The following is a 25,408-nucleotide window of genomic DNA, read 5'->3' on the forward strand; positions in this document are numbered from 1 at the left end:
AGTTTTTGCACGGCGGCCGGGGTCCGGTTCGGTTTTAGCGCGGCGGCCTCTCCCGCAGGCCGGATCCGGTCCGGTTTTTGCAAGGTGGTCCGTTCCGCGGGCCGGATCCGGTCCGGTTTTTGCTCGGCGGCTCGGATCCGGTCCGGTTTTTGCGCGGCAGCCCGTTCTGCGGGCCGCATCTGGTCCGGCTTTTGCGCGGCGCACCGTTCCGCTGGCTGCATCCGGTCTGGTTTTTGCGCGGCGGCCTGTTCCGCGGGTCGCATCCGGTCCGATTTTTGCGCGGCGGCCTGTTCCGCGGGTCGCATCCGGTCCGGTTTTTGCGTGGCGGCCTGTTCCCCGGGCCGGATCCGGTCCGGTTGTTGCGCAGCGGCCCATTCCGTGTGCCGGATCCTGTGCGGTTTTTGCGCGGAGCCCCGTTCCGCGGGCCGCATCCGTTCCTGTTGTTGCGCGGCAGCCCGGAACCCGACCAGTTTTTGCGCGGCGGCCCGTTCCGCGGGCCAGATCCGGTCCAGTTTTTGCGCGGCAGCCTGGGTCCGGTTCGGTTTTAGCGCGGCGGCCCGTTCCTCGGGCCGCATCCGGTACGGTTTTTGCGCGGCAGCCCGTTCCGCAGGCCGGATCCGGTCCGGTTTTTGCACGGCGTGACGGATCGTGTCCGGTTTTTGCGCGGCAGCCCGTTCCGCGGTCCCTATCCATTCCGTTTTTTGCATGGCGGGACGGATCCGGTTCGGTTTTTGCGTGGCGGGCCGGATCCGGTTCGGTTTTTGCGCGGCGGTCCGTTCCGCGGGACGGATCTGGTCTGGCTTTTGCGCGGCGGCCCGTTCCGCGGGCCGCATCCGGTCCGGTTTTTGCGCGGCGGGCCGGATCTGGTCCGGTTTTTCCGCGGCAGTCCATTCCCGCGGGTCGGATCCGGTCCGGTTTTTTCGCGGCAGTACATTACGTGGGCTGGATCCTGTCGGGTTTTTTCCACGGCAGTGTATTCGGGGGCCGAATCTGGTCCGTTTTTTCCGCGGCAGTCCATTCCGTGGGCCGGATCCGGCCCGTTGTTCCGCAGCAGTGCATACCGGGTGCCGGATCCGGTACAGTTTTTCCGCGGCGGCGCGTTACGCGGGCCGGATCCGGTCCAGTTTTTGCGCGGCAGCCCGCATCCGGTCCGGTTTTTGCGCGGCGGCCCGTTCTGCGGGCCGCATCCGGTCCGTATTTTGCGCAGCGGCCCGTTGCGCGGGCCGCATCCGTTCCGGTTTTTGGGCGGCGGCCCATTCCATAGGCCGGATCCGGTCCGGTTTTTGCGCGGCGGCCCATTCCGCGGGCCGGATCCGGTCCGGTTGTTGCGCGGTGGCCCGTTCCTTGGGACGGATACGGTTCGGTTTTTGCGCGGCGGTACGGATCGTGTCCGGTTTTTGCGCGGCAGCCCGTTCTGCGGTCCCGATCCGGTCTGGTTTTTGCGCGGCGGGACGGATCCCGTCCGGTTTTTGCGCAGCGACCCGTTCCGCGGGCCGCATCCGGTTCGGTTTTTGCGCGGCGGCCCGTTCCGCGGGCCGGATACGGTCCAGTTTTTGCGCGGCAGCCCGGAACCGGTCCGGTTTTTGCGCAGCGGCCCATTCCGCTGGCTGTATCCGGTCCGGTTTTTGTGCTGCGGCGCGTTCCGTAGGCCGCATCCGGTCCGGTTTTTGCGCGGCGGCCCGTTCTGCGGTCCGGATACCATCCGGTTTTTGCACGGCGGTCCGTTCCGCGGGCCGGATCCAGTCCGGTTTTTGCGCAGCAGCCCGGAACCTGTCCGGTTTTTGCGCGGCGGCCCGTTCCGCGGGCCGGATCGGGTCCAGATTTTGCGCGGCGGCCCGGGTCCGGTTCGGTTTTTGAGCGACGGCCCGTTCCGCGGGCTGGATCCGGTCCGGTTTTTGCGCGGCGGCCCGTTCCGCGGGCCGGATTCGGGCTGGTTTTTGCGCGGCGGTGCATTCCGCGGGCCGGAACCTGTCCGGTTTTTCCGCGGCGGCGCATTCCCTGGGACGGATCCGGTCCGGTTCTTGCGCGGCGGCCTCTTCCGCGGGCCGGATCCGGTGCGGTTCTTGTGCGGTGGCCCTTTCCGCGGGCCGCATCCAGTCCGTTTTTTGCGCAGCGGCGCATTCCGCGGGCCGGATCGGGTCCGTTTTTTGCGCGGCCGTCCATTCCGCGGGCCGGATCCGGTCCGTTTTTTGCGCGGCGGCCCGTTCGACGGGCCGCATCCGGTCCGGTTTTTCCGCGGCGCTGCATTCCGCGGGCCGGATCCGGTCCCGTTTTTCCGCGGCGGCGCATTCCCTGGGACGGATCTGGTCCGGTTCTTGCGCGGCGGCCCGTTCTGCGGGCCGGATCCGTTCCGGTTTTCCCTCGGCGCTGCATTCCACAGGCCGGATCCGGTCCAGTTTTTCCGCGGCAGTGCATTCCGGGGGCCGGATCCGGTCCGGTTTTTCCTCGGCAGTGCATTCCGCGGGCCGGATCCGGTCCGGTTTTTTGGCGGCAGTCCATTCCGGGGTCCGGATCCGTTCGGTTTTTGCGCGACGGCCCGTTCCGCGGGTCGCATCCGGTCCTAGTTTTTGCGCGGCGGGCCGGATCCGGTCCGGTTTTTGCGCGGCGGCCTGTTCCGCGGGCCGCAGCCGGTGCGGTTTTTGTGCGGCGGCCCGGATCCGGTTCGGTTTTTGCGCGGCTGTCCGTTCCGCAGGCCGGATCCGGTCCGGTTTTTGCGCGGCGGCGCATTCCGTGGGCTGGATCCTGTCCGGTTTTTGCGCGGCGGCGCATTCCGCGGGCCGGATCCGGTCCGGTTTTTCCGCGCAGGTGCATTCCTTGGCCCGATCCGGTCCGTTTTTTGCGCGGCGGCCCGTTCTGCGGGCCGGATCCGTTCCGGTTTTCCCTCGGCGCTGCATTCCACGGGCCGGATCTGGTCCAGTTTTTCCGCGGCAGTGCATTCCGGGGGCCAGATCCGGTCCGGTTTTTCTTTGGCGGCGTATTCCGGAGGCCGGATCTAGTCTGGTTTTTCCGCGGCAGGCATTCCGGGGGGCCGGAGCCAGTCCGTTTTTTACACGGCAATGCGTTCCGGCGGTCGGATCCGGTCCGGTTTTTCTGCGGCAGTCCATTCCGGGGTCCGGACCCGGTCCGGTTTTTCCGCGGCAGTCCATACTAGGAGGTCGGATCCGGTCCGGGTTTTCCGCGGCACTCCATTCCGGGGGCCGCATCCGGTCCGGTTTTTGCGCGGCGGCCCATTCCATAGGCCGGATCCGGTCCGGTTGTTGCGCGGCGGCCCGTTCCGCAGTCCGGATCCGGTACGGTTGTTGCGCGGCGGCCCGTTCCTTGGGATGGATCCGGTTCGGTTTTTGCGCGGCGTGAGGGATCGTGTCCGGTTTTTGCGCGGCGGCCTGTTGCGCGGTCCCGATCCGGTCCGGTTTTTGCGCGGCGGGACGGATCCGGTCAGGTTTTTGCGCGGCGGCCCGTTCCGCGGGCCGGATCCGGTCCAGTTTTTGCGCGGCGGCCCGGATCCGGTTCGGTTTTTGCGCGGCGGTCCGTTCCGCGGGACAGATCTGGTCCAGTTTTTGCACGGCGGCCCGTTCCGCGGGCCGCGTCCGGTGCGGTTTTTGCGCGGCAGTCCATTCCGCGGGCCGCATCCGGTCCGGTTTTTGCGCGGTGGCCCGTTCCGCGGGCCGCATCCGGACCGGTTTTTGCGCGGCGGACCGTTCCCTGGGCCGGATCCGGTCCAGTTTTTGCGCGGCAGCGCGGGTCCGGTCCGGTTTTAGCGCGGCGGCCCGTTCCACGGATCGCATCCGGTTCGGTTTTTGCGCGGCGGCCCGTTCCGCGGGCCGGATCCAGTCCGGTTTTTGCGCGGCGGCCCGTTCCGCGGGCCGGATCCCGTCCGGTTTTTGCGCCGCAGCCTGGATCCGGTCCGGTTTTTGCACTGCGGCCCATTCCGCGGGCCGGATCCGGGCCGGTTTTTGCGCGGCGGCGCATTCCCTGGGACGGATCCGGTCCGGTTCTTGCGCGGCGGCCCGTTCTTCGGGCCGGATCCGGTCCGGTTTTTCCGCGGCAGCGCATTCCGCGGGCCGGATCCGGTCCGGTTTTTGCACGGCGGCCCGTTCCGCGGGCCGGATCTGATCCAGTTTTTGCACGGCGGCCGGGGTCCGGTTCGGTTTTAGCGCGGCGGCCTCTCCCGCAGGCCGGATCCGGTCCGGTTTTTGCAAGGTGGTCCGTTCCGCGGGCCGGATCCGGTCCGGTTTTTGCTCGGCGGCTCGGATCCGGTCCGGTTTTTGCGCGGCAGCCCGTTCTGCGGGCCGCATCTGGTCCGGCTTTTGCGCGGCGCACCGTTCCGCTGGCTGCATCCGGTCTGGTTTTTGCGCGGCGGCCTGTTCCGCGGGTCGCATCCGGTCCGATTTTTGCGCGGCGGCCTGTTCCGCGGGTCGCATCCGGTCCGGTTTTTGCGTGGCGGCCTGTTCCCCGGGCCGGATCCGGTCCGGTTGTTGCGCAGCGGCCCATTCCGTGTGCCGGATCCTGTGCGGTTTTTGCGCGGAGCCCCGTTCCGCGGGCCGCATCCGTTCCTGTTGTTGCGCGGCAGCCCGGAACCCGACCAGTTTTTGCGCGGCGGCCCGTTCCGCGGGCCAGATCCGGTCCAGTTTTTGCGCGGCAGCCTGGGTCCGGTTCGGTTTTAGCGCGGCGGCCCGTTCCTCGGGCCGCATCCGGTACGGTTTTTGCGCGGCAGCCCGTTCCGCAGGCCGGATCCGGTCCGGTTTTTGCACGGCGTGACGGATCGTGTCCGGTTTTTGCGCGGCAGCCCGTTCCGCGGTCCCTATCCATTCCGTTTTTTGCATGGCGGGACGGATCCGGTTCGGTTTTTGCGTGGCGGGCCGGATCCGGTTCGGTTTTTGCGCGGCGGTCCGTTCCGCGGGACGGATCTGGTCTGGCTTTTGCGCGGCGGCCCGTTCCGCGGGCCGCATCCGGTCCGGTTTTTGCGCGGCGGGCCGGATCTGGTCCGGTTTTTCCGCGGCAGTCCATTCCCGCGGGTCGGATCCGGTCCGGTTTTTTCGCGGCAGTACATTACGTGGGCTGGATCCTGTCGGGTTTTTTCCACGGCAGTGTATTCGGGGGCCGAATCTGGTCCGTTTTTTCCGCGGCAGTCCATTCCGTGGGCCGGATCCGGCCCGTTGTTCCGCAGCAGTGCATACCGGGTGCCGGATCCGGTACAGTTTTTCCGCGGCGGCGCGTTACGCGGGCCGGATCCGGTCCAGTTTTTGCGCGGCAGCCCGCATCCGGTCCGGTTTTTGCGCGGCGGCCCGTTCTGCGGGCCGCATCCGGTCCGTATTTTGCGCAGCGGCCCGTTGCGCGGGCCGCATCCGTTCCGGTTTTTGGGCGGCGGCCCATTCCATAGGCCGGATCCGGTCCGGTTTTTGCGCGGCGGCCCATTCCGCGGGCCGGATCCGGTCCGGTTGTTGCGCGGTGGCCCGTTCCTTGGGACGGATACGGTTCGGTTTTTGCGCGGCGGTACGGATCGTGTCCGGTTTTTGCGCGGCAGCCCGTTCTGCGGTCCCGATCCGGTCTGGTTTTTGCGCGGCGGGACGGATCCCGTCCGGTTTTTGCGCAGCGACCCGTTCCGCGGGCCGCATCCGGTTCGGTTTTTGCGCGGCGGCCCGTTCCGCGGGCCGGATACGGTCCAGTTTTTGCGCGGCAGCCCGGAACCGGTCCGGTTTTTGCGCAGCGGCCCATTCCGCTGGCTGTATCCGGTCCGGTTTTTGTGCTGCGGCGCGTTCCGTAGGCCGCATCCGGTCCGGTTTTTGCGCGGCGGCCCGTTCTGCGGTCCGGATACCATCCGGTTTTTGCACGGCGGTCCGTTCCGCGGGCCGGATCCAGTCCGGTTTTTGCGCAGCAGCCCGGAACCTGTCCGGTTTTTGCGCGGCGGCCCGTTCCGCGGGCCGGATCGGGTCCAGATTTTGCGCGGCGGCCCGGGTCCGGTTCGGTTTTTGAGCGACGGCCCGTTCCGCGGGCTGGATCCGGTCCGGTTTTTGCGCGGCGGCCCGTTCCGCGGGCCGGATTCGGGCTGGTTTTTGCGCGGCGGTGCATTCCGCGGGCCGGAACCTGTCCGGTTTTTCCGCGGCGGCGCATTCCCTGGGACGGATCCGGTCCGGTTCTTGCGCGGCGGCCTCTTCCGCGGGCCGGATCCGGTGCGGTTCTTGTGCGGTGGCCCTTTCCGCGGGCCGCATCCAGTCCGTTTTTTGCGCAGCGGCGCATTCCGCGGGCCGGATCGGGTCCGTTTTTTGCGCGGCCGTCCATTCCGCGGGCCGGATCCGGTCCGTTTTTTGCGCGGCGGCCCGTTCGACGGGCCGCATCCGGTCCGGTTTTTCCGCGGCGCTGCATTCCGCGGGCCGGATCCGGTCCCGTTTTTCCGCGGCGGCGCATTCCCTGGGACGGATCTGGTCCGGTTCTTGCGCGGCGGCCCGTTCTGCGGGCCGGATCCGTTCCGGTTTTCCCTCGGCGCTGCATTCCACAGGCCGGATCCGGTCCAGTTTTTCCGCGGCAGTGCATTCCGGGGGCCGGATCCGGTCCGGTTTTTCCTCGGCAGTGCATTCCGCGGGCCGGATCCGGTCCGGTTTTTTGGCGGCAGTCCATTCCGGGGTCCGGATCCGTTCGGTTTTTGCGCGACGGCCCGTTCCGCGGGTCGCATCCGGTCCTAGTTTTTGCGCGGCGGGCCGGATCCGGTCCGGTTTTTGCGCGGCGGCCCGTTGCGCGGGCCGCATCCGGACAGGTTTTTGCGCGGCGGTCCCTTCCGCGGGCCGCATCCAGTCCGGTTTTTGCGCGGCGGCCCGGAACCCGACCGGTTTTTGCGCAGCGGCCCATTCCGCTGGCCGGATCCGGTCCGGTTTTTGTGCTGCGGCGCGTTCCGCTGGCCGCATCCGGTCCGGTTTTTGCGCGGCGGCCCATTCCGCAGTACGGATACGGTCCGTTTTTTGCACGGCGGTCCATTCCGCGGGCCGGATCCAGTCTGGTTTTTGCGCAGCGGCCCGGAACCTGTCCGGTTTTTGCACGGCGGCCCGTTCCGCGGGCCGGATCAGGTCCAGATTTTGCGCGGCGGCCCGGGTCCGGTTCGGTTTTTGCGCGGCGGCCCGGGTCCGGTTCGGTTTTTGCGCGGCGGCCCGTTCCGCGGGCCGGATCCGGTTTGGTTTTTGCGCGGCGGTGCATTCCGCGGGCTGGATCCGGTCCGCTTTTTCCGCGGCGGCGCATTTCCCGGGACGGATCCGGTCCGGTTTTTGTGCGGCGGCCCGTTCCGCGGGCCAGATCCGGTCCAGTTTTTGCACGGCGGCCCGGGTCCGGTCCGGTTTTAGCGCGGCGGACCGTTCCGCGGGCCGCATCCGGTTCGGTTTTTGCGCGCCGGGCCGGATCCGGTTCGGTTTTAGCGCGGCGGCGCATTTCGCGGGCCGCATCCACGCCGGTTTTTGCGCGGCGGCCCATTCCGCGGGCCGCATCCGGTCCGTTTTTTGCGCGGCGGCGCATTCCGCGGGCCGGATCCGGTCTGTTTTTTGCGCGGCGGCCCGTTCGACGGGCTGCATCCGGTCCGGTTTTTCCGCGCAGGTGCATTCCTTGGCCTGATCCGGTCCGTTTTTTGCGCGGCGGCCCGTTCTGCGGGCCGGATCCGTTCCGGTTTTCCCTCGGCGCTGCATTTCACGGGCCGGATCCGGTCCAGTTTTTCCGCGGCAGTGCATTCCGGGGGCCGGATCCGGTCCGGTTTTTCCTCGGCAGTGCATTCCGCGGGCCAGATCCGGTCCGGTTTTTCTTTGGCGGCGCATTCCGGAGGCCCTATCTAGTCTGGTTTTATCGCGGCAGGCATTCCGGGGGGCCAGAGCCAGTCCGTTTTTATACACGGCAATGCGTTCCGGCAGTCGGATCCGGTCCGGTTTTTCTGCGGCAGTCCATTCCGGGGTCCGGACCTGGTCCGGTTTTTCCGCGGCAGTGCATTCCGGGGGCTGGATCCGGTACGGTTTTTCCACAGCATTCCATTCCGCGGTCCATATCCGGTCCGTTTTTCCGCAGCAGTGCATTCCGGGGGCTGGATGCAATCCGGTTTTTCCGCGGCAGTGCATTCCGTGGGCCGGATCCGGTCCGGTTTTTCCGCGGCAGTGCATACCGGGGGCAGGATCCGGTCTGGTTTTTCCGCGGCAGTCCATACTGGAGTTCGGATCCGGTCCGGGTTTTCCGCGGCAGTCCATTCCGCGGGCCGCATCCGGTCCGGTTTTTGCGCGGCGGACCGTTCCACGGGCCGGACCCGGTCCGGATTTTGCGCAGCGGCCCATTCCATAGGCCGGATCCGGTCCGGTTGTTGCGCGGCGGCCCGTTGCGCAGTCCGGATCCGGTCCGGTTGTTGCGCGGTGGTCCGTTCCTTGGGATGGATCCGGTTCGGTTTTTGCGCAGCGGGACGGATCCGGTCAGGTTTTTGCGCGGCGGCCCGTTCCGCGGGCCGGATCCGGTCCAGTTTTTGCGCGCGGCCCGGACCCGGTTCGGTTTTTGCGCGGCGGTCCATTCCGCAGGACAGATCTGGTCCAGTTTTTGCACGGCGGCCCGTTCCGCGGGCCGCGTCCGGTGCGGTTTTTGCGCGGCAGTCCATTCCGCGGGCCGCATCCGGTCCGGTTTTTGCGCGGCGGCCCGTTTTGCGGACCGGATCCAGTCCAGTTTTTGCGCCGCAGCCTGGATCCGGTCCGGGTTTTGCACGGCGGCCCATTCCGCGGGTCGGATCCGTTCCGGTTTTTGCGCGGCGGCGCATTCCCTGGGACGGATCCGGTCCGGTTCTTGCGCGGCGGCCCGTTCTTCGGGCCGGATCCGGTCCGGTTTTTCCGCGGCAGCTCATTCCGCGGGCCGGATGCGGTCCGGTTTTTGCGCGGCGGCCCGTTCCGCGGGCCGGATCCGGTCCAGTTTTTGCGTGGCGGCCGGGGTCCGGTTCGGTTTTAGCACGGCGGCCTCTCCCGCAGGCCGCATCCGGTCCCGTTTTTGCGCCGCAGCCTGGATCCGGTCTGGTTTTTGCGCGGCGGCCCTGCTCCGGTTCGGTTTTTTCGCTCCGGGCCGCATCCGGTTCGGTTTTTGCGCAGCGGCCCATTCCGCGTGCTGCATCCGATCCGGTTTTTGTGCGGCGGCCCGTTCCGCGGGCCGCATCCGGTCCAGTTTTTTCGCCGTAGCCCGTACCCGGTCCGGTTTTTTCACGGCGGCCCATTCCGCGGGCTGGATCCCGTCCGGTTTTTGCGCTGCGCACCGTTTCGCGGGCCGGATACGGTCCGGTTTTTGCACGGCGGTCCGTTCCACGGGCCGCATCCGGTCCGGTTTTTGCGCAGCGGGCCGGATCCTGTCCCGTTTTTGCGCGGAGCCCCAGTCCGCGGGCCGCATCCGGTCCGGTTTTTGCGCGGCAGCCCGGATCCAGTCCGGTTTTTGCGCGGCGACCCGTTCCGCGGGCCGGATACGGTCCATTTTTTGCGCGGCGGTGCGATCCGCGCGGCGCATCCGGTCCGGTTCTTGCGCGGCGGCGCATTCCGCGGGCCGGATCCGGTCCGGTTTTTCCGCGGCAGCGCATTCCGCGGGCCGGATCCGGTCCGGTTTTTGCGCGGCGGCCCGTTCCGCGGGCCGGATCCGGTCCGGTTTTTGCGCGGCGGCCGGGGTCCGGTTCGGTTTTAGCACGGCGGCCTCTCCCGCAGGCCGCATCCGGTCCCGTTTTTGCGCCGCAGCCTGGATCCGGTCCGGTTTTTGCGCGGCGGCCCTGCTCCGGTTCGGTTTTTTCGCGCCGGGCCGCGTCCGGTTCGGTTTTAGCGCGTCGGCCCGTTCCGCGGGCTGCATCCGATCCGGTTTTTGTGCGGCGGCCCGTTCCGCGGGCCGCATCCGGTCCAGTTTTTTCGCCGTAGCCCGTACCCGGTCCGGTTTTTTCACGGCGGCCCATTCCGCGGGCTGGATCCGGTCCGGTTTTTGCGCTGCGCACCGTTTCGCGGGCCGGATACGGTCCGGTTTTTGCACGGCGGTCCGTTCCACGGGCCGCATCCGGTCCGGTTTTTGCGCAGCGGGCCGGATCCTGTCCCGTTTTTGCGCGGAGCCCCAGTCCGCGGGCCGCATCCGGTCCGGTTTTTGCGCGGCAGCCCGGATCCAGTCCGGTTTTTGCGCGGCGACCCGTTCCGCGGGCCGGATACGGTCCATTTTTTGCGCGGCGGCGCGATCCGCGCGGCGCATCCGGTCCGGTTCTTGCGCGGCGGCGCATTCCGCGGGCTGGATCCGGTCCGGTTTTTCCGCGGCAGCGCATTCCGCGGGCCGGATCCGGTCCAGTTTTTGAGCGGCGGCCGGGGTCCGGTTCGGTTTTAGCGCGGCGGCCTCTCCCGCAGGCCGGATCCGGTCCGGTTTTTGCACGGTGGTCCGTTCCGCGGGCCGGATCCGGTCCGGTTTTTGCGCGGCGGGCCGGATCCGGTCCGGTTTTTGCGCGGCGCCCCGTTCCGCGGGTCACATCCGGTCCGATTTTTGCGCGGCGGCCTGTTCCGCGGGTCACATCCGGTCCGGTTTTTGCGTGGCGGCCTGTTCCGCGGGCCGGATCCGGTCCGGTTTTTGCGCGGCGGCCCATTCCGTGTGCCGGATCCTGTCCGGTTTTTGCGCGGCGGCCCGTTCCGCGGGCTGCATCCGGTCCGGTTTTTGCGCGGTGGCCCGTTCCGCGGGCCGGATCCGGTCCAGTTTTTGCGCCTCAGCCTGGATCCGGTCCGGTTTTTGCGCGGCGGCCCGTTCCGCGGGTTGGATCCGGTCCGGTTTTTGCGCGGCGGCCCGGATCCGGTTCGGTTTTTGCGCGCCGTGCCGGATCCGGTTCGGTTTTAGCGCGGCAGCCCGTTCCGCGGGCCGCATCCGGTCCGGTTTTTGCGCAGCGGCCCATTCCGCGTGCTGCATCCGGTCCGGTTTTTGTTCGGCGGCCCGTTCCGCGGGCCGCATCCGGTCCAGTTTTTTCGCGGTAGCCCGTATCCGGTCCGGTTTTTTCACGGCGGCCCATTCCGCGGGCCGGATCCGGTCCGGTTTTTGCGCTGCGCACCGTTCCGCGGGCCGTATACGGTCCGGTTTTTGCACAGCGGTCCGTTCCACGGGCCGCATCCGGTCCGGTTTTTGCGCGGCAGCCCGGATCGGGTCCGGTTTTTGCGCGGCGGCCCGTTCCGCGGGCTGGATACGGTCCAGTTTTTGCGCGGCGGCGCGATCCGCGGGCCGCATCCGGTCCGGTTCTTGCGCGGCGGCGCATTCCGCGGGCCGCATCCGGTCCGGTTTTTGCGCGGCGGCGCATTCCCTGGGACGGATCCGGTCCGGTTCTTGCGTGGCGGCCCGTTCTTCGGGCCGGATCCGGTCCGGTTTTTCCGCGGCAGCGCATTCTGCAGGCTGGATCCGGTCCGGTTTTTCCGCGGCAGTGCATTCCGGGGGCCGGATCCGGTCCATTTTTTCCGCGGCAGTCCATTCCGTCGGTCGGATCCGGTCCGGTTTTTCCACAGCATTCCATTCCGTGGTCCATATCCGGTCCGTTTTTCCGCGGCAGTGCATTCCGGGGGCTGGATGCAATCCGGTTTTTCCGCGGCAGTGCATTCCGTGGGCCAGATCCGGTCCGGTTTTTCTGCGGCAGTGCATACCTGGGGCAGGATCCGGTCCGGTTTTTCCGCGGCAGTCCATACTCGAGGTCGGATCCGGTCCGGGTTTTCCGCGGCAGTGCATTCCGGGTGCCGGATCAGGTCCGGTTTTTCTGCGGCAGTCCATACCGTACGTCGGATCCCGTCCGGTTTTTCCTCAGCAGTCCATTCCAGGGGCCGGATCCGGTCCCGTTTTGTCGCGGCAGTCCATTACGGGGGCTGGATCGTGTCGGGTTTTTTTTCACGGCAGTGCATTCGGGGGCCGGATCTGGTCCTTTTTTTCGGCGGCAGTGCATTCCGTGGGCCGCATCCGGCCCGTTTGTTCCGCGGCAGTGCATACCGGGTGCCGGATCCGGTCCGGTTTTTCCGCGGCGGCGCGTTACGCGGGCCGGATCCGGTCCAGTTTTTGCGCGGCAGCCCGGATCCGGTCCGGTTTTTGCGCGGCGGCCCGTTCCCCGGGCCGGATCCAGTCCAGTTTTTGCGCGGCGACCCGGATCCGATTCGGTTTTTACGCGGGGGTCCTTTCCACTGGACGGATCTGGTCCAGATTTTGCGCGGCGGCCCGTTGCGCGGGCCACATCTGGTCCGGTTTTTGCGCGGCGGCCCGTTCCGCGGGCCGCATCCGGTCCGGTTTTTGCATGGCGGGCCGGATCCGGTCCGGTTTTTGCGCGGCGGCCCGTTGCGCGGGCCGCATCCGGTCCGGTTTTTGCACGCAGCCCATATCCGGTTCGGTTTTTCTGCGGCAGTCCATTCCGGAGTCCGGATCCGGTTCGGTTTTTGCGCGGCGGCCCGTTGCGCGGGCCGCATCCGGTCCGGTTTTTGCACGCAGCCCGGATCCGGTCCAGTTTTTGCGCGGCAGCCGGGGTCCGGTTCGGTTTTAGCGCGGCGGCCTCTCCCGCAGGCCGCATCCGGTCCGGTTTTTGCGCGGCGGCCCATTCCGCGGGCTGGATCCGGTTCGGTTTTTGTGCGGTGGCACGTTCCGCAGGCCGGATCCGGTCCAGTTTTTGCGCGGCGGCCCGGATCCGGTCCAGTTTTTGCGCGGCAGCCTGGATCCGGTCCGGTTTTTGTGCGGCGGCGTGTTCCGCGGGCCGGATCCGGTCCGGTTTTTGCACGGCGGTCCGTTCCGCGAGCCGGATCCGGTCCGGTTTTCCCTCGGCGCTGCATTCCACGGGCCGGATCCGGTCCAGTTTTTCCGCGGCAGTGCATTCCGGGGGCCGCATCCGGTCCGGTTTTTTCGCGGCAGTGCATTCCGTGGGCCGGATCCGGTCCAGTTTTTCTTTGGCGGCGCATTCCAGAGGCCGGATCTAGTCTGTTTTTTCCGCGGCAGGCATTCCGGGGGGCCGGAGCCGGTCCGTTTTCTACACGGCAGTGCATTCGGGGGCCAGATCCGGTCGGGTTTTTCTGCAGCACTCCATTCCGGGGTCCGGACCCAGTCCGGTTTTTGCGCAGCGGCCCATTGCGCGGGCCGAATCCGGTCCGGTTTTTGCGCGACGGCCCATTCCATAGGCCGGATCCGGTCCGGTTTTTGCGCGGCGGACCGTTCCGCGGGCCGCATCCGGGCCAGTTTTTGCGCGGCGGGCCGGATCTGGTTCGGTTTTTCCGCAGCAGTCCATTCCCGCGGCTGGATCCGGTCCGGTTTTTTCGCGGCAGTCCATTCCGTGGGCCGGATCCGGCCCGTTGTTCCGCAGCAGTGCATACCGGGTGCTGGATCTGGTACGGATTTTCCGCGGCGGCGCATTCCACGGGCCCGATCCGGTCTGGTTTTTCCGCGGCGGCGCGTTACGCGGTCCGCATCCGGTTTGGTTTTTGCGCGGCGGCCCGTTCCGCGGGCCGCATCCGGTTCGGTTTTTGCGCGGCGGCCCGGAACCTGTCCGGTTTTTGTGCGGCAGTCCATTCCCGCGGCTGGATCCGGTCCGGTTTTTTCACGGCAGTCCATTACGCGGGCTGGATCTGGTTGGGTTTTTTCCACGGCAGTGCATACCGGGGCCGGATCTGGTCCGTTTTTTCCGCGGCAGCGCATACCGGGTGCCGGATCCGGTACAGTTTTTCCGCGGCGGCATGTTCCGCGGGCCGCACCCGGTCCGGTTTTTGCACGGCGGCCCATTCCGCGGGCCGCATGCTGTCCAGTTTTTGCGCGGCAGCCCGGATCCGGTTCGGTTTTGGCGCGGCGGCCCGTTCCGTGGGCGGCATCCGGTCCGGTTTTTGCGCGGCGGACCGTTCCGCGGGCCGGACCCGGTCCATATTTTGCGCAGCGGCCCGTTGCGCGGGCCGCATCCGGTCCGGTTTTTGCGCGGCGGCCCATTCCGCGGGCCGGATCCGGTCTGGTTGTTGCGCAGTGGCCCGTTCCTTGGGACGGATCCGGTTCGGTTTTTGCGCGGCGGGACGGATCGTGTCCGGTTTTTGCGCGGTGGCCCGTTCCGCGGTCCCGATCCGGTCCAGTTTTTGCGCGGCGGGACGGATCCGGTCCGGTTTTTGCGCGGCGGCCCGTTCCGCGGGCCGTATGCGGTCCAGTTTTTGCGCGGCGGCCCAGATCCGGTTCGGTTTTTGCGCGGCGGTCCGTTCCGCGGGACGGATCTGGTCCGGTTTTTGCGCGGCGGGTCGGATCTGGTCTGGTTTTTCCGCAGCAGTCCATTCCCGCGGCTGGATCCGGTCCGGTTTTTTCACGGCGACCCATTCCGTGGGCCGGATCCGGCCCGTTGTTCCGCGGCAGTGCATACTGGGTGATGGATCCGGTACAGTTTTTCTGCGGCGGCATGTTCCGCGGGCCGCACCCGGTCTGGTTTTTGCACGGCGGCCCATTCCGCGGGCCGCATGCGGTCCAGTTTTTGCGCGGCAGCCCGGATCCGGTTCGGTTTTTGCGCGGTCGTCCGTTCCGCGGGACGTATCTGGTCCGGTTTTTGCGCAGCGGCCCGTTCCGCGGGCCGCATCCGGTGCGGTTATTGAGCGGCGGCCTGTTCCGTGGGCCGCATCCGGTCCGGTTTTTGCGCGGCGGGCCGGATCTGGTCCGGTTTTTCCGCAGCAGTCCATTCCCGCGGCTGGATCCGGTCCGGTTTTTTCGCGGCAGTCCATTACGCGGGCTGGATCCGGTTGGGTTTTTTCCATGGCAGTGCATACCGGGGCCGGATCTGGTCCGTTTTTTCCGCGGCAGCGCATACCGGGTGCCGGATCCGGTACAGTTTTTCCGCGGCGGCATGTTCCGCGGGCCGCACCCGGTCCGGTTTTTGCACGGCGGCCCATTCCGCGGGCCGCATGCGGTCCAGTTTTTGCGCGGCAGCCCAGATCCGGTTCGGTTTTTGCGCGGCGGTCCGTTCCGCGGGACGGATCTGGTCCGGTTTTTGCGCGGCGGCCCGTTGCGCGGGCCGCATCCGGTGCGGTTATTGCGCGGCGCCCCGTTCTGTGGGCTGCATCCGGTCCGGTTTTTGCGCGGCGGGCCGGATCTGGTCCGGTTTTTCCGCAGCAGTCCATTCCCGCGGCTGGATCCGGTCCGGTTTTTTCGCGGCGACCCATTCTGTGGGCCGGATCCGGCCCGTTGTTCCGCGGCAGTGCATACCGGGTGACGGATCCGGTACAGTTTTTCCGCGGCGGCATGTTCCGCGGGCCGCACCCGGTCCGGTTTTTGCACGGCGGCCCATTACGCGGGCCGCATGCGGTCCAGTGTTTGCGCGGCAGCACGGATCCGGTTCGGTTTTGGCGCGGCGGCCCGTTCCACGGACCGCATCCGGTCCGGTTTTTGCGCGGCGGCCCATTCCGTAGGCCGGATCTGGTCCGGTTTTTGCGCGGCGGCCCGTTCCGCGGGCCGGATCCGCTCCGGTTTTTGCGCGGTGGCCCGTTCCTCGGGACGGATCCGGTTCGGTTTTTGCGCGGCGGGACGGATCGTGTCCGGTTTTTGCGCGGCAGTCCATTCCGCGGTCCCGATCCGGTTCAGTTTTTGCGCGGCGGGACGGATCCGGTCAGGTTTTCGCGCAGCTGCCCGTTCCGCGGTCCCGCATCCGGTCCGGTTTTTGCGCAGCGGCCCGTTCCGCAGGCCGCATCCGGTCCGAATTTTGCACGGCAGCGTGTTCCGCGGGCCGGATCCGGTCCGGTTTTTGCACGGCGGTCCGTTCCGCGGGCCGGATCCGGTCCGGTTTTTGCACGGCGGCCCGTATCCTGTCCGGTTTTTGCACGGCGGCCCGTTCCGCTGGCCGCATCCGGTCCGGTTTTTGTGTGGCGGCCTGTTCCGCGGGTCGCATCCGGTCCGATTTTTGCGCGGCTGGCCGGACCCTGTCCGGTTTTTGCGCGGCAGCCCATTCCGTGTGCCGGATCCTGTCCGGTTTTTGCGCGGCGCACCGTTCCGTGGGCCGCATCCGGTCCGGTATTTGCGCAGCAGCCCGGAACCCGACCGGTTTTTGCGCAGCGGCCCTTTCCGCTGGCCCCATCCGGAGCAGTTTTTGCGCGGCAGCCCGGATCCGGTTCGGTTTTTGCGCGGCGGCCCATTCCGTGTGCCGGATCCTGTCCGGTTTTTGCGCGGCGCACCGTTCCGCGGGCCGCATCCGGTCCGGTGTTTGCGCGGCAGCCCGCAACCCGACCAGTTTTTCCGCGGCGGCCCGTTCCGCGGGCCGGATCCGGTCCGGTTTTTCCTCGGCAGTGCATTCCGCTGGCCGCATCCGGTCCGGTTTTTCTTTGGCGGCGCATTCCGTGGGCCGGATTTAGTCTGGTTTTTCCGCGGCAGGCATTCCGGGGGGCTGGAGCCGGTCCGTTTTTTACACGGCAGTGCATTCGGGGGCCGGATCCGGTCCGGTTTTTCTGCGGCAGTCCATTCCGGGGTCCGGATCCGGTTCGGTTTTTGCGTTGCGGCCCGTTCCGCGGGCCGGATCCGGTCCAGTTTTTGCGCGGCGTCCCAGATCCGGTTCGGTTTTTGCGCGCCGGCCCATTCCGTGTGCCGGATCCTGTCCGGTTTTTGCGCGGCGTCCCGTTCCGCGGGCCGCTTCCTGTCCAGTTTTTGCGCGGCAGCCCGGAACCCGACCAGTTTTTGCGCGGCGGCCTGTTCCCCGGGCAGGATCCGGTCCAGTTTTTGAGCGGCAGCCCGGGTCCGGTCCGGTTTTTGCACGGCGGCCCGTTCCGCGGGCTGCGTCTGGTGCGGTTTTTGCGCGGCGGGCCGGATCCTGTCCGGTTTTTGGGCGGCGGCCCGTTCCGCGGGCCAGATCCGGTCCGGTTTTTGTGCTGCGGCCCGTTCCGCGGGCCGCATCCGGTCCGGTTCTTGCGCGGCGGCCCGTTCCGCGGGCCGCATCCGGACCTGTTTTTGCCCAGCGGCCCGGAACCTGTCCGGTTTTTGTGCGGAGGCCCGTTCCGCGGGCCAGATCCGGTCCAGTTTTTGCACGGCGGCCGGGATCCGGTTCGGTTTTTGCGCGGCGGTCCGTTCCGCGGGACGTATCTGGTCCGGTTTTTGCGCGGCGGCCCGTTCCGCGGGCCGCATCCGGTGCGGTTATTGCGCGGCGGCCCGTTCCGTGGGCCGCATCCGGTCCGGTTTTTGCGCGGCGGGCCGGATCTGGTCCGGTTTTTCCGCGGCAGTCCATTCCCGCGGCTGGATCCGGTCCGGTTTTTCCGCGGCAGTCCATTCCCGCGGCTGGATCCGGTCCGTTTTTTTCGCGGCAGTCCATTACGCGGGCTGGATCCGGTTGGGTTTTTTCCACGGCAGTGCATACCGGGGCCGGATCTGGTCCGTTTTTTCCGCGGCAGCGCATACCGGGTGCCGGATCCGGTACAGTTTTTCCGCGGCGGCATGTTCCGCGGGCCGCACCCGGTCCGGTTTTTGCACGGCGGCCCATTCCGCGGGCCGCATGCGGTCCAGTTTTTGCGCGGCAGCCCGGATCCGGTTCGGTTTTGGCGCGGCGGCCCGTTCCGTGTGCGGCATCCGGTCCGGTTTTTGCGCGGCGGACCGTTCCGCGGGCCGGACCCGGTCCGTATTTTGCGCAGCGGCCCGTTGCGCGGGCCGCATCCGGTCCGGTTTTTGCGCGGCGGCCCAGATCCGGTTCGGTTTTTGCGCGGCGGTCCGTTCCGCGGGACGGATCTGGTCCGGTTTTTGCGCGGCGGCCCGTTCTGCGCGCCGCATCCGGTGCGGTTATTGCGCGGCGCCCCGTTCTGTGGGCTGCATCCGGTCCGGTTTTTGCGCGGCGGGCCGGATCTGGTCCGGTTTTTCCGCAGCAGTCCATTCCCGCGGCTGGATCCGGTCCGGTTTTTTCACGGCGACCCATTCTGTGGGCCGGATCCGGCCCGATGTTCCGCGGCAGTGCATACCGGGTGACGGATCCGGTACAGTTTTTCTGCGGCGGCATGTTCCGCGGGCCGCACCCGGTCCGGTTTTTGCACGGCGGCCCATTACGCGGGCCGCATGCGGTCCAGTGTTTGCGCGGCAGCCCGGATCCGGTTCGGTTTTGGCGCGGCGGCCCGTTCCGCGGACCGCATCCGGTCCGGTTTTTGCGCGGCGGCCCATTCCGTAGGCCGGATCTGGTCCGGTTTTTGCGCGGCGGCCCGTTCCGCGGGCCAGATCCGCTCCGGTTTTTGCGCGGTGGCCCGTTCCTCGGGGCGGATCCGGTTCGGTTTTTGCGCGGCGGGACGGATCGTGTCCGGTTTTTGCGCGGTGGCCCGTTCCGCGGTCCCGATCGGGTTCAGTTTTTGCGCGGCGGGACGGATCCGGTCAGGTTTTCGCGCAGCTGCCCGTTCCGCGGTCCCGCATCCGGTCCGGTTTTTGCGCAGCGGCCCGTTCCGCAGGCCGCATCCGGTCCGAATTTTGCACGGCAGTCCGTTCCGCGGGCCGGATCCGGTCCGGTTTTTGCACGGCGGCCCGTATCCTGTCCGGTTTTTGCGCGGCGGCCCGTATCCTGTCCGGTTTTTGCGCGGCGGCCCGTTCCTCGGGGCGGATCCGGTCCAGTTTTTGCGCGGCGTCCCAGATCCGGTTCGGTTTTTGCGCGGCGGTCCGTTCCGCGGGACGGATCTTGTCCGTTTTTTCCGCGGCAGTCCATTCTGTGGGCCAGATCCGGCCTGTTGTTCCGCGGCAGTGCATACCGGGTGCCGGATCCGGTACAGTTTTTCTGCGGCGGCATGTTCCGCGGGCCGCACCCGGTCCGGTTTTTGCACGCCGGCCCATTCCGCGGGCCGCATGCGGTCCAGTTTTTGCACGGCACCCCGGATCCGGTTCGGTTTTAGCGCGGCGGCCCGTTCCGCGGGACGCATCCTGTCCGGTTTTTGCGCGGCGGACCGTTCCGCTGGCCCCATCCGGTCCAGTTTTTGCGCGGCAGCCCGGATCCGGTTTGGTTTTTGCGCGGCGGCCCATTCCGTGTGCCGGATCCTGTCCGGTTTTTGCGCGGCGCCCCGTTCCGCGGGCCGCTTCCTGTCCAGTTTTTGCGCGGCAGCCCGGAACCCGACCAGTTTTTGCCCGGCGGCCCGTTCCCCGGGCAGGATCCGGTCCAGTTTTTGAGCGGCAGCCCGGGTCCGGTCCGGTTTTTGCACGGCGGCCCGTTCCGCGGGCTGCGTCTGGTGCGGTTTTTGCGCGGCGGGCCGGATCCTGTCCGGTTTTTGGGCGGCGGCCCGTTCCGCGGGCCGGATCCGGTCCGGTTTTTGTGCTGCGGCCCGTTCCGCGGGCCGCATCCGGTCCGGTTCTTGCGCGGCGGCCCGTTCCGCGGGCCGCATCCGGACCTGTTTTTGCCCAGCGGCCCGGAACCTGTCCGGTTTTTGTGCGGAGGCCCGTTCCGCGGGCCAGATCCGGTCCAGTTTTTGCACGGCAGCCCGGATCCGGTTCGGTTTTTGCGCGGCGGTCCGTTCCGCGGGACGTATCTGGTCCGGTTTTTGCGCGGCGGCCCGTTCCGCGGGCCGCATCCGGTGCGGTTATTGCGCGGCAGCCCGTTCCGTGGGCCGCATCCGGTCCGGTTTTTGCGCGGCGGGCCGGATCTGGTCCGGTTTTTCCGCAGCAGTCCATTCCCGCGGCTGGATCCGGTCCGGTTTTTTCGTGGCAGTCCATTACGCGGGCTGGATCCGGTTGGGTTTTTTCCACAGCAGTGCATACCGGGGCCGGATCTGGTCCGTTTTTTCCGCGGCAGCGCATACCGGGTGCCGGATCCGGTACAGTTTTTCCGCGGCGGCATGTTCCGCGGGCCGCACCCGGTCCGGTTTTTGCACGGCGCCCCGTTCCGCGGGCCGCATGCGGTCCAGTTTTTGCGCGGCAGCCCGGATCCGGTTCGGTTTTGGCGCGGCGGCCCGTTCCGTGGGCGGCATCCGGTCCGGTTTTTGCGCGGCGGACCGTTCCGCGGGCCGGACCCGGTCCGTATTTTGCGCAGCGGCCCGTTGCGCGGGCCGCATCCGGTCCGGTTTTTGCGCGGCGGCCCATTCCATAGGCCGGATCCGGTCCGGTTTTTACGCGGCGGCCCATTCCGCGGGCCGGATCCGGTCTGGTTGTTGCGCAGTGGCCCGTTCCTCGGGACGGATCCGGTTCGGTTTTTGCGCGGCGGGACGGATCGTGTCCGGTTTTTGCGCGGGGGCCCGTTCCGCGGTCCCGATCCGTTCCAGTTTTTGCGCGGCGGAACGGATCCGGTCCGGTTTTTGCGCGGCGGCCCAGATCCGGTTCGGTTTTTGCGCGGCGGTCCGTTCCGCGGGACGGATCTGGTCTGGTTTTTGCGCGGCGCCCTGTTCTGTGGGCTGCATCCGGTCCGGTTTTTGCGCGGCGGGCTGGATCTGGTCTGGTTTTTCCGCAGCAGTCCATTCCCGCGGCTGGATCCGGTCCGGTTTTTGCGCGGCGGCCCGTTCCGCGGGCCGGATCCGGTCTGGTTGTTGCGCGGTGGCCCGTTCCTCGGGACGGATCCGGTTCGGTTTTTGCGCGGCGGGACGGATCGTGTCCGGTTTTTGCGCGGTGGCCCGTTCCGCGGTCCCGATCCGGTTCAGTTTTTGCGCGGCGGGACGGATCCGGTCAGGTTTTCGCGCAGCTGCCCGTTCCGCGGGCCGCATCCGGTCCGGTTTTCGCGCAGCTGCCCGTTCCGCGGGACGCATCCGGTCCGATTTTTGCGCGGCTGGCCGGACCCGGTCCGGTTTTTGCGCGGCAGCCCATTCCGTGTGCCGGATCCTGTCCGGTTTTTGCGCGGCGCACCGTTCCGTGGGCCGCATCCGGTCCGGTATTTGCGCAGCAGCCCGGAACCCGACCGGTTTTTGCGCAGCGGCCCTTTCCGCTGGCCCCATCCGGTCCAGTTTTTGCGCGGCAGCCCGGATCCGGTTCGGTTTTTGCGCGGCGCACCGTTCCGTGTGCCGGATCCGGTCCGGTTTTTGCGCGGCAGCCCGCAACCCGACCAGTTTTTCCGCGGCGGCCCGTTCCGCGGGCCGGATCCGGTCCGGTTTTTCCTCGGCAGTGCATTCCGCTGGCCGCATCCGGTCCGGTTTTTCTTTGGCGGCGCATTCCGGAGGCCGGATTTAGTCTGGTTTTTCCGCGGCAGGCATTCCGGGGGGCTGGAGCCGGTCCGTTTTTTACACGGCAGTGCATTCGGGGGCCGGATCCGGTCCGGTTTTTCTGCGGCAGTCCATTCCGGGGTCCGGATCCGGTTCGGTTTTTGCGTTGCGGCCCGTTCCGCGGGCCGGATCCGGTCCAGTTTTTGCGCGGCGTCCCAAATCCGGTTCGGTTTTTGCGCGGCGGTCCGTTACGCGAGACGGATCTTGTCCGTTTTTTCCGCGGCAGTCCATTCCGTGGGCCGGATCCGGCCTGTTGTTCCGCGGCAGTGCATACCGGGTGCCGGATCCGGTACAGTTTTTCTGCGGCGGCATGTTCCGCGGGCCGCACCCAGTCCGGTTTTTGCACGCCGGCCCATTCCGTGGGCCGCATGCGGTCCAGTTTTTGCACGGCACCCCGGATCCGGTCCGGTTTTATCGCGGCGGCCCATTCCGCGGGACGCATCCTGTCCGGTTTTTGCGCGGCGCCCCGTTCCGCGGGCCGCATCCTGTCCAGTTTTTGAGCGGCAGCCCGGAACCCGACCAGTTTTTGCCCGGCGGCCCGTTCCCCGGGCAGGATCCGGTCCAGTTTTTGAGCGGCAGCCCGGGTCCGGTCCGGTTTTTGCACGGCGGCCCGTTCCGCGGGCTGCGTCTGGTGCGGTTTTTGCGCGGCGGGCCGGATCCTGTCCGGTTTTTGGGCGGCGGCCCGTTCCGCGGGCCGGATCCGGTCCGGTTTTTGTGCTGCGGCGCGTTCCGCGGGCCGCATCCGGTTCGGTTTTTGCGCGGCGGCCCGTTCCGCGGGCCGGATCCGGTCCGGTTCTTGCGCGGCGGCCCGTTCCGCGGGCCGCATCCGGTCCGGTTTTTGCGCGGCAGCACGGATCCGGTCCGGTTTTTGCACGGTGGTCCGTTCCGCGGGGCGCATACGGTCCGAATATTGCGCGGCGGCCCGTTCTGCGAGTCGGATACGGTCCGGTTTTTGCGTGGCGGCCTGTTCCGCTGGTCGCATCCTGTCCGATTTTTGCGCGGAGGGTGGGATCCGGTCCGGTTTTTGCGCAGCAGCCCATTCCGTGTGCCGCATCCTGTCCGGTTTTTGCGCGGCGCACCGTTCCGCGGGCCGCATCCGGTCCGGTTTTTGCGCGGCAGCCCGGAACCCGATCGGTTTTTGCGCGGCGGCCCGTTCCGCTGGCCGGATCCGGTCCGGTTTTTGTGCTGCGGCGCGTTCCGCGGGCCGCATCCGGTTCGGTTTTTGCGCGGCGGCCCGTTCCGCGGGCCGGATCCGGTCCGGTTCTTGCGCGGCGGCCCGTTCCGCGGGCCGGATCCGGTCCGGTTCTTGCGCGGCGGCCCGTTCCGCGGGCCGCATCCGGTCCGGTTTTTCCTCGGCAGTGCATTCCGCGGGCCGCATCCGGTCCGGTTTTTCTTTGGCGGCGCATTCCGGAGGCCGGATTTAGTCTGGTTTTTCCGCGGCAGGCATTCCGGGGGGCTGGAGCCGGTCCGTTTTTTACACGGCAGTGCATTCGGGGGCCGGATCCGGTCCGGTTTTTCTGCGGCAGTCCATTCCGGGGTCCGGATCCGGTTCGGTTTTTGCGCGGCGGCCCGTTCCGCGGGCTGCATCTGGTCCGAATTTTGCGCAGTGGCCCGTTCCGCGGGCCGCATCCGGTCCGAATTTTGCGCGGCGGCGTGTTCCGCGGGCCGGATCCGGTCCGGTTTTTGCACGGCGCCCCGTTCCGCGGGCCGCATCCGGTCCGGTTTTTGCGCGGCGGCCCGTATCCGGTCCGGTTTTTGTGTGGCGGCCTGTTCCGCGCGTCGCATCCGGTCCGATTTTTGCGCGGCTGGCCGTACCCGGTCCGGTTTTTGCGCGGCAGCCCATTCCGTGTGTCGGACCTGTCCGGTTTTTGCGCGGCGCACCGCTCCGCGGGCCGCATCCGGTCCGGTTTTTGCGCAGCAGCCCGGAACCCGACCAGTTTTTGCGCGGCGGCCCATTCCGCTGGCCCCATCCGGTCCAGTTTTTGCGCGGCAGCCCGGACCGGTTAGGTTTTTGCGCGGCGGCCCATTCCGTGTGCCGGATCCTGTCCGGTTTTTGCGCGGCGCACCATTCCACGGGCTGCATCCGGTCCGGTTTTTGCGCGGCGGGCCGGATCTGGTCTGGTTTTTCCGCAGCAGTCCATTCCCGCGGCGGGATCCGGTCTGGTTTTTTCGCGGCGACCCATTCCGTAGGCCGGATCCGGCCCGTTGTTCCGCGGCAGTGCATACCGGATGAAGGATCCGGTACAGTTTTTCTGCGGCGGCATGTTCCGCGGGCCGCACCCGGTCTGGTTTTTGCACGGCGGCCCATTACGCGGGCCGCATGCGGTCCAGTTTTTGCGCGGCGGGCCGGATCTGGTCCGGTTTTTCCGCGGCAGTCCATTCCCGCGGCTGGATCCGGTCCGTTTTTTTCGCGGCAGTCCATTACGCGGGCTGGATCCGGTTGGGTTTTTTCCACGGCAGTGCATACCGGGGCCGGATCTGGTCCGTTTTTTCCGCGGCAGCGCATACCGGGTGCCGGATCCGGTACAGTTTTTCCGCGGCGGCATGTTCCGCGGGCCACACCCGGTCCGGTTTTTGCACGGCGGCCCATTCCGCGGGCCGCATGCGGTCCAGTTTTTGCGCGGCAGCCCGGATCCAGTTCGGTTTTGGCGCGGCGGCCCGTTCGTTGTGCGGCATCCGGTCCGGTTTTTGCGCGGCGGACCGTTCCGCAGGCCGCATCCGGTCCGTATTTTGCGCAGCGGCCCGTTGCGCGGGCCGCATCCGGTCCGGTTTTTGCGCGGCGGCCCATTCCATAGGCCGGATCCGGTCCGGTTTTTACGCGGCGGCCCATTCCGCGGGCCGGATCCGGTCTGGTTGTTGCGCAGTGGCCCGTTCCTCGGGACGGATCCGGTTCGGTTTTTGCGCGGCGGGACGGATCGTGTCCGGTTTTTGCGCGGGGGCCCGTTCCGCGGTCCCGATCCGGTCCAGTTTTTGCGCGGCGGAACGGATCCGGTCCGGTTTTTGCGCGGCGGCCCAGATCCGGTTCGGTTTTTGCGCGGCGGTCCGTTCCGCGGGACGGATCTGGTCTGGTTTTTGCGCGGCGCCCTGTTCTGTGGGCTGCATCCGGTCCGGTTTTTGCGCGGCGGGCTGGATCTGGTCTGGTTTTTCCGCAGCAGTCCATTCCCGCGGCTGGATCCGGTCCGGTTTTTGCGCGGCGGCCCGTTCCGCGGGCCGGATCCGGTCTGGTTGTTGCGCGGTGGCCCGTTCCTCGGGACGGATCCGGTTCGGTTTTTGCGCGGCGGGACGGATCGTGTCCGGTTTTTGCGCGGTGGCCCGTTCCGCGGTCCCGATCCGGTTCAGTTTTTGCGCGGCGGGACGGATCCGGTCAGGTTTTCGCGCAGCTGCCCGTTCCGCGGGCCGCATCCGGTCCGATTTTTGCGCGGCTGGCCGGACCCGGTCCGGTTTTTGCGCGGCAGCCCATTCCGTGTGCCGGATCCTGTCCGGTTTTTGCGCGGCGCACCGTTCCGTGGGCCGCATCCGGTCCGGTATTTGCGCAGCAGCCCGGAACCCGACCGGTTTTTGCGCAGCGGCCCTTTCCGCTGGCCCCATCCGGTCCAGTTTTTGCGCGGCAGCCCGGATCCGGTTCGGTTTTTGCGCGGCGCACCGTTCCGTGTGCCGGATCCGGTCCGGTTTTTGCGCGGCAGCCCGCAACCCGACCAGTTTTTCCGCGGCGGCCCGTTCCGCGGGCCGGATCCGGTCCGGTTTTTCCTCGGCAGTGCATTCCGCTGGCCGCATCCGGTCCGGTTTTTCTTTGGCGGCGCATTCCGGAGGCCGGATTTAGTCTGGTTTTTCCGCGGCAGGCATTCCGGGGGGCTGGAGCCGGTCCGTTTTTTACACGGCAGTGCATTCGGGGGCCGGATCCGGTCCGGTTTTTCTGCGGCAGTCCATTCCGGGGTCCGGATCCGGTTCGGTTTTTGCGTTGCGGCCCGTTCCGCGGGCCGGATCCGGTCCAGTTTTTGCGCGGCGTCCCAAATCCGGTTCGGTTTTTGCGCGGCGGTCCGTTCCGCGAGACGGATCTTGTCCGTTTTTTCCGCGGCAGTCCATTCCGTGGGCCGGATCCGGCCTGTTGTTCCGCGGCAGTGCATACCGGGTGCCGGATCCGGTACAGTTTTTCTGCGGCGGCATGTTCCGCGGGCCGCACCCAGTCCGGTTTTTGCACGCCGGCCCATTCCGTGGGCCGCATGCGGTCCAGTTTTTGCACGGCACCCCGGATCCGGTCCGGTTTTATCGCGGCGGCCCATTCCGCGGGACGCATCCTGTCCGGTTTTTGCGCGGCGCCCCGTTCCGCG

Source organism: Phalacrocorax carbo, chromosome 10, assembly GCF_963921805.1.
Source record: "Phalacrocorax carbo chromosome 10, bPhaCar2.1, whole genome shotgun sequence".
Taxonomy (NCBI): Eukaryota; Metazoa; Chordata; class Aves; order Suliformes; family Phalacrocoracidae; genus Phalacrocorax; species Phalacrocorax carbo.